The following is an 8,260-nucleotide window of genomic DNA, read 5'->3' on the forward strand; positions in this document are numbered from 1 at the left end:
CAAATCTGTTCCAATGAAACCTTTTACGTCACAGATTCAGTCGCAGCGCCGCCTAGCGGACAATCTGGCGCTAGCCGCGAAACATCGATCGGGTCAGATATCACCGCAAATATGTGCGGGGTTGGCAGAAACCAATAAATCACCATTTACAAATAGGATTTTGGGTAGAAAGGCCCCAAAACTGAAAGTATTGGACTTCCCCTTTAAAGGGCGGAAAGTGTGTCGCCATTCTATTGTGTTTTTTCGGAGGGGGTAGGGCTACTTTCACTAAACTTTTCGCTGATATAGTGGTGTTCTTTATACTTAGGTTTGTAATGTAATTTCAGAGGAAAAGTAACAAATATTGATTAGATATTCACGATGTCACTGTAGGGAAATTAGTATTAGGTCACAGCAAGTAAATTTTATGGATGACATCCTCCACAGATCGACTCCAAAGCTAATGCGAGCGGGCGAAAAAAAACAAGGCGGGCCGAAAAAATAAGGTTACTACATTTTAAAATTTTGACTCAATCATTGTACAAATGGTTTTGATTCATTGGGAACATCACATATACACAGCCAACATCACATATCACTGCATTAAAGTAAGAAGCAAAACATTAAATCAGAGCCTTTTCTTGTCTCCTCTCTTTATAGTTATCTGCCACACACCTTCCGGCATGGCAAGACATCTTTGCCCATTTTCGGCATGGTGACCACTATCAGAAGGCAACAAAATTTCTTGTTTTTTTTTCCAAACTCAGGCGAAAATTAATGCACGCGCTGATGTCATCCATAAAAATTACTTGCTGTGGCCTTAGGGACGTATTCATTCTCACGGCATTCCCCCATGATAGATTGGTTTCCCCTTTGAGTTCATGCAAAGGTCCTTGTGAATTCACTATTTAAAAGGAATTTACTTCCGTTAAGGGACTGTATATGTATCGTCAAAGGAAATATTAACATATCTACTCAACCTTAACAACCGAAAACACGCCTCAAGCGTGGTGATATTATTAACGCAAATGATAACTTTATATTTTTGATGCGTCTAGACAAACCCTGTATCACAAACATGATCTGCTCCCACATTTTCCACTGTACAAAAAAGCGAGAAGAAGTTAACCTCTCTATATTAGCTCAGTGACTAGAACACTTTGTATTAGCCTAGTATAGTATCCTTGTATGTTCCTTATGTATGTATGTCTAAGTCAAGTAGTGCATCTTTTGTCTCCAATTTCCTACATTGTATATACGTTTGTTATGTGTCTGTTATATGTTGACCTGTACCTAGCCCGTCGTGGCATGAATGTACAATAAAGGTATTTCATTTCATTATTTCATTATTTCATTATTATTGGAGGTCATGGTACTGATTATGGGGATGAATTTATAAAGCTTAGGTTAACAAGAAATTCTTAGATGCTATGAAGATCACGCACTTAAAAACGAATCAAGTCAATTCCATTAGGCCACCCCAAGTAAATTTTATGGATGACGTCCTTTGGAGACCCTTAATCTAATGCGAGAGGGCGAAAAAAAAAACAAGTAGGATCCTAAAAAACAAGATGCCTAGATTAGAAATATACTAAGAGACGACAAATGTTAGGACACAAATTGAATGAGGTGACACAGTGTAGCAAGCAAGAAGTCTTTTATTCATCATCAAAACATCAATAAATCAGGTGGAATAGCAGTTGTCCTCCTGTCCTGTTTTCGCGTTACGGGTTTCACGTCAATCTGACGATTTGCAGCACTGTCGTGACTCTTTGGTCATAGTTACAGGAAGTGGAATTTCTTGGGGGTTTTTCTAGGAACAGGCCAAAATCAATGCGCGCGCGGACGTCATCCATAAAATTTACTTGGTGTGGCCTTAAGGACGCGATTACCCTGTAACACTCCTCCGTTACACTCAAGCACCCTACACGCGCGCACTGCTATCACATGCAAGAACTACGCACGTGTCGACGTCCTTTTGTGACAAAACAAACATGACATTTCCTTGCCGACAAGGCTCTTTAGAGAAATGACAGTGAATAGTTCTTTGTGAAAACGATAACACCCAAAGGGAGTGAGATAAAGCAAAGACGTCACGAAAGGCAAGGATACCGATAAATACTTCTCAACCACATGACAACATATTGTAGGGTGAACGTCAGCTTTTACCTTTGACTTAAAAATAGTCCAAATAACAATATACAGCACCACTAAATCAGCACAACTGACTACAAGGCATAGTACTATACAGCCCACCGTAACGGCTACGCCTAATTAAGTGTCAATAGACTTGTTATCTTTTGACGTTTGCCCCATTCTGTATGTGTCAGCGAATGTTTCTTTTCTAAACATTGACGACTGTCATAACAACGCCGGCTGCATGGTTAAAAGGGCGTAACTAATATTACTGGGTGATTGCGTAAGTAAGAAACAAAAAAATATAGCAATGCCACATTGTAATAGCATGCAGAATATGACAAACAGGTTTTCTACGCAAATATTTTGTGACCAAATCCTTACTTTTTTCACGTAAAGGTCGTAACAAAAGAAACGGTGAGACCAATGCACGCAAAAGTGTGCTTAGTTAGTAAAATAACACCATACAAGACTTTGCCGACAACTCAACGAGCTGTCAAGACAAGAAGACGTGTGGGGAAGACGTCGGCATCTTAAATGTAGACATTCAACAGTTTCTTCAAGCAATGGTCTCGCCAAACAGGACAGGTTTCAGCATGGGAAGGTCTCGTCTCACGACTTTCTGTCTGATTGTGTTGTGCTGCGTTTCGGCCGTTGACGGTAAGTTTTAGGCTATACTATAAAGTCTGAATAAAGCAGCTGCGAAATGTGCAATTGTATACCGTAAACTGCGAAAAAATTGGACAACTACCATGTTAATGTTCTAGAATGGCAAAATAAATTTCAAAGGAAAAGAAGAAAATGTGAAAGAAGAAATGAAAATGATTATTATTCCCCATAATATCCTCTAATCAACCTTCATGAGCAGGTAAATTTAATAATGACGGCAACTTTTTTACCAAACATTTTCTCCCATCACTGAGCTCCTACAGGATGCCATCCATGCAATCAAATCAACATGGCATTCTTGATGTTTAGGCACTTATTTTGGCCTTATTTTGGTAAGTTTATTACGAAGATGAATGTTAAAGCGTCCGTCACAACCCGCCGTGCGTGCTTTTTGTCCGTACGTTTTCTTGGGAGGCCACGTCTGCTACGTTTTTTCTGAAAACGTGGGGAAGGAGTGGCGTTAAAGCCTTGGTCTGCGGATTCGCCACCCGTACGTGCGAGTACGGGCGACGCGCGCGCCCCGTACGTGCCGTACGGAAGAAGCACGTGTAAGTATGGCCTCCTTACGGTAAAGTTGCAATCGCACAGAGATCGTACGTTGTAAGCACGTACAACTCACTTACCACTTGCGCAACGTACGATGCACGCAACCGCTCACGGCCAGACTTGGCGTGCAGACCACACTCTTACACCTTGCGCAACCGTACGAGTGACGAGCGTCGACGCCACTCCTTCCCCACGTTTTCAGAAAAAGCGTAGCAGACGTAGCCTCCCAAAAACGTACGGAGAAAAAGCACGTACGGCGGGTTGTGACCGAGGCTTAAGTGGTGAGTACCACCTCCGTACGGAATCCTACGGATCTGGGAGCACGCAGACACGGCGTAGAACTTTAAGTGCACGTAAACCTTATTTGCGTGCGGTGTGCGGATTCACCACCCGTACGTGCGAGTACGGGCGACGCGCGTGCCCTGTGCGTGCTGCTTACCGTACGTAAGCAGCACGTGTGAGTATGGCCTCCCTACGGTAAAGTGGCAATCGCACAGAGATCGTACGTTGCATTCACTTACAACTCACCGGTTTTGCAGCGAACGATGCACACAACCGTTCACGGCCAGACGTGGCGTGCAGACCACACTCTTGCACCTTGCGCAACCGTGCGAGTGACATGCGTTGACGCCACTCCTTCCACGCGTTTTCAGAAAAACGTAGTAGACGTGGCCTAAAAAAAGCACCAAAAAAAGCACGTACGACCGGTTGTGACCAAGGCTTGAAATATAAGCGTGTGCTTCCAACTTTCTACGCATTCTCCCTTGTGTCGCATGAACAAGGGAGCCTACATTTGAACCCAGTTACACACGGGAAACCTTTCTTTGCTTTCCGCCGTGTTACACTTAACCTTAAGTGATTCGGACACACCTGGTGGTTTTTAGTAATTCTGTCGTCCATGTGAACGTTTTCTAGTCAGTAACACAGGCACAGCCAAAATGCCATTCAGGGTATTGTAATGAGCAGGCAAAAGTTATTGCGGCGTAGATTTACAGAGAATGTTTGACTGAGAACTTCTTTTCATGGCATGCCGGCAGCAAAACTCGTTTTTCAAAGTCAATTTTTTTGTCATTCTTTTAAAGATATATAAGTTAAACCAATCCTTTCCTATAGCGTATTGATTCTGTTAGTCAAAAATGTGTTGTCGCTGAAAGGAAACAGCTGATTTTTTTGTATCGAAGGCTGGTTAAATCTATTTATTGGTGGTACCAGATAAATAAAAAGACGCCTCGCGTAGCTTGTTCGGTTTTTTTTTTTTTCAAACGCTTTAAGTATAGACTTGTGATGAAAAAGTGCAAAGAAATGGCAGTAAATGTTAATATCAGGTAGGTTTCTTCATCCAAAATGTTTTACATCGTCTATGTAACAGGCCGCATTTCCTCTAATTGTTTACACCAGCAATTTGGCTGAGGAGAAACGCGGCAGGCGGAAACGTTACAGGTTTAGCTTTTGTACACAACAAGGTCTTGTGTGGCCTCGGGCGTTTCGCTCCCGGCATCAACCGGCACGCTTTGGCGCAGTAGCGGCAGGCTCGCGTCGGCTTACCCCGGCGAACTTGCTCGTGTTCACGATCGACGACTGGTCCTGTCCCAGGGTTAGCGGGCGGGTTCCCAGCAGGTGCTCTGCGTCTGGCCCATAAATTCCCCCACTAGCTACCGCACCAGCGCTCGGTGAAAAATCGGCTAGACAGTTTTGTGGGCGGGAACCTTCCCGCGGCTTCTTTCAGTTGTGTAGGCCTTCCAGTTCAGGTATGCATTTAATATATACAACTGCTTTGTTCAGAACATACTAAAACAGTTGCCGGTGCCACTTTTTCGACGGGTGCCCAACTCGTAGAAAGTCCTATGCTGGTCCGCCTTGTCAACCGTACAGGCACTTGTAGGGGACTATTTTCAAAACTCCACCGAGAATCACCCACGGGATGATCGTCGGTGATGGAGGCGGCAACATTACAGAACTGTCGTTTAAAATCAGACAGCTTTCAATACATCGGGCCGCCGGACTCCCCGGACACTGCTCTGTCGCCGGGTCCTGCCGGGGCTTCATCTGTAGCTGCCGGACCTAAGAAGCGGGGGCAGGAGGTCCCCCTCCAGCGGGTCCAACAGCGAGGGTGACGAGCCCGTACATTGAAATTGTACAGACGGCCGCGACCTGAGATTTGGCGGCGGCCAGACATCCTCGATAAATCGGAGCGGTACCGTCGGTCGTGACTTGAGCTCCAGCGGCGGCCTGGCACCCCGGAAATATCGGAGCAGGAACGTCCGTCCAGCGGCGACCTGGCACCTTGGATTAATATGAGAGGTATGGTCCGCCGTGGCCTGAGCTCCACCCGTGGCCTGGCACCCTTAATGCATCGGAGCTGTAATGACTATCGTAGCCCGGATGCCACCGGCGGGCTAGCACTCTTACTAGATCAAAGGTGTACCGGACACCGTTGGCTACGGGCTGGAACTCTCACTACATTGAATCGAACCTTCTCCATTCCGGTCTCTTCGAGGTGGACAGGAAGCTTTAATACATTGAATCAAGACTGTACTCTCTGCCCTGCAGGATAGCAGGCGTCGGTCACCCTGGGACCGTGTTGCCGATTCTGCGAGTTTGCAAGGCGACACGTTGTTCCGGCACCACACATGGTGCACAGGTCCGTCTGCCCGGCTCGGGGACCCACCATTTCAGCACTAAGGACATCGACCGCTGCGTGTGGTTTGAAGCCTCGGAGGCCGCCGCGGGCCGTGGGCACCCGCCACCCCGGGACTGCTCCGATGTCCTTCGGGGGAAGAAAACTAACCTGGGTACAGACCGACGCGAAAATCGCACGCCTCTCCCTCAAGGGCCAACCTGAGCGCACCGGACACCGCAAGAGCCGCGGTGCTTTACAGGGCAGCTGTCCCTATCTCCGGGCGAACTGATTCTAGGGTACACGCCCCTTACAAAGAAAAGAGAACTATTACCGCGGCGGCTCCATCCGGGCTCGAACCCGAGGCTTCTACGCGGCCTGGCTCGGCCGGCGGCCGGAGCGGACTGCCGCACCATCCATTTTCAGGGCTAGTTGATTCGGCAGGTGAGTTGTTACACACTCCTTAGCGGATTCCGACTTCCATGGCCACCGTCCTGCTGTCTGTATCAACCAACACCTTTTCTGGGGTCTGATGAGCGTCCGCATCGGGCGCCTTAACCCGGCGTTCGGTTCATCCCGCAGCGCCAGTTCTGCTTACCAAAAGTGGCCCACTGAGCACTCGCATTCCAGGCCCGGCTCCACTCGAGCGAGTCGGACACCTTACCAATTTAAAGTTTGAGAATAGGTTGAGGTCGTTTCGGCCCCAAGACCTCTAATCATTCGCTTTACCAGATAAAACTGCGACAGAGTGCCAGCTATCCTGAGGGAAACTTCGGAGGGAACCAGCTACTAGATGGTTAGATTAGTTTTTCTTTTTTTATATATATTCCGAAACATGCAATCACAAGACGTGGTGACGGCACACTCAATTTTTTTCAACTTATATTAATGCCGCCACCAACACAGGGACAGTACAATACTCATTTACACCTGAGCGAACTGAGGAAAGTCGTGTAAAATGCCTTTCCCAAGGGCACAAGATCGGTGGCAAGTCAGGACTCGAACCCGGGGCCTCTGGTTCCGAGTCGAGAACGCTGCCGCTACGCCACACGACCCCACGATCCCAGATTAGTTTTTCGCCCCTATACCTAACTTTCACGATCGATTTTCACGTCAGAATCGCTACAGACGTCCACCAGGGTTTCCCCTGGCTTCGCCCTGCTCGGGCATAGTTCACCATCTTTTGGGTCCCAACGTGTACGATCTAGCGCGACCTCACCGACGGAGCGGTCGAGATCGGTAGTCGGTGCGCCCGCGCCGCGGAGACGGCGGGGACCCCACCTCGGACCGACGGACGGCCTTCACCTTCAACACCCAATGACTTGCGGACGTGTTAGACTAATTGGTTCGTGTTTCAAGACAGGTCTGGTGAGCGACCGGACCTCGCCGCAGACCCGGGGCGCCTTGCGTGGCGCACCCGTCGCCGGCGACGCGCGGGCCGTTGCGACTCACTGGGAACAGTCCGTCGCGGTGAAAAACACCGCACGAAGGGGATAGGGGCCCGGCCACGGCCTCGCGAGGGAGGCTTGGGAGCAGGAGCGGAGGTCGATTGTCTGTCCTCGGTCCAACAGCGGGCGCCGCACGCCCGCGGCTATAACTACGGAGACCCGAAGGCCCCGAGCACCTCCGTGAGAACGTGACCGCCGTCGAACCGGTCGCGGTGCGCTTCTCCCGAAAGAAGTGCAGCGGGTCCGCACGCCTCGGCGTCGGCCGATCGGTGTTGCGATCCATGCTCGGCCGACGGGGCGCGGACGGACGCCGCCTGAATCCTCCGGGCGGACCTTGCTGGCCCAACCATTTCCCTTTTAGCCGGTTTCACGTACCCTTAAACTCTTTTGAAAGTTCTTTTCAGACGGACCGAGAGCACTTCCCGAACGCCACATTTCCCGCGCCCCGTAGTTGCGGGGATTCGGCGCTGGGCTCTTACCGCTTAACGTATTTGCCGTAACTGAGGGAATGCTTGTTAGTTTCTTTTTCTCCGCTTAGTAATATGCTTAAATTCGGCGGGTTGTCTCGCCTGAGCTGAGGTCAAGGAGTGAAGGGAACGAACGTTGCTTTCCAGGGCTCATCGCCTGCAGACGCCCTTCGCAGTCGCTGCCGGGGAGAGAGGCTCGATTGTCCGGGCTCCAGTCGGACGGCAGGAATGCGCCAAGCCGGGTCGGGATCGCGAGAAGAAACTCCCCGCGGTCCGCCCGAGCGAGGCGCCGCCAGCCCGAAAAGCAATCGGGTTCGGACGCGAGCGTCTCCGCCGGAGGGAACTGTGAAAACCTGACCTTCTGGGGACGAAGCTCGAATCGATCGCACGCGGGCACG

The 8,260-nt window shown here is 49.3% G+C and overlaps 1 pseudogene; it reads right to left on the reverse strand.

Moving 5' to 3' along the window:
- Nucleotides 1–7,035: 7,035 nt before the first annotated feature.
- Nucleotides 7,036–7,745, reverse strand: LOC109475092 (annotated as a pseudogene).
- Nucleotides 7,746–8,260: the final 515 nt, after the last annotated feature.

The sequence above is a fragment of the Branchiostoma belcheri genome, unplaced genomic scaffold (genome assembly GCF_001625305.1).
Source record: "Branchiostoma belcheri isolate BF01 breed outbred unplaced genomic scaffold, Haploidv18h27 scaffold1, whole genome shotgun sequence".
Lineage (NCBI taxonomy): Eukaryota > Metazoa > Chordata > Leptocardii > Amphioxiformes > Branchiostomatidae > Branchiostoma > Branchiostoma belcheri.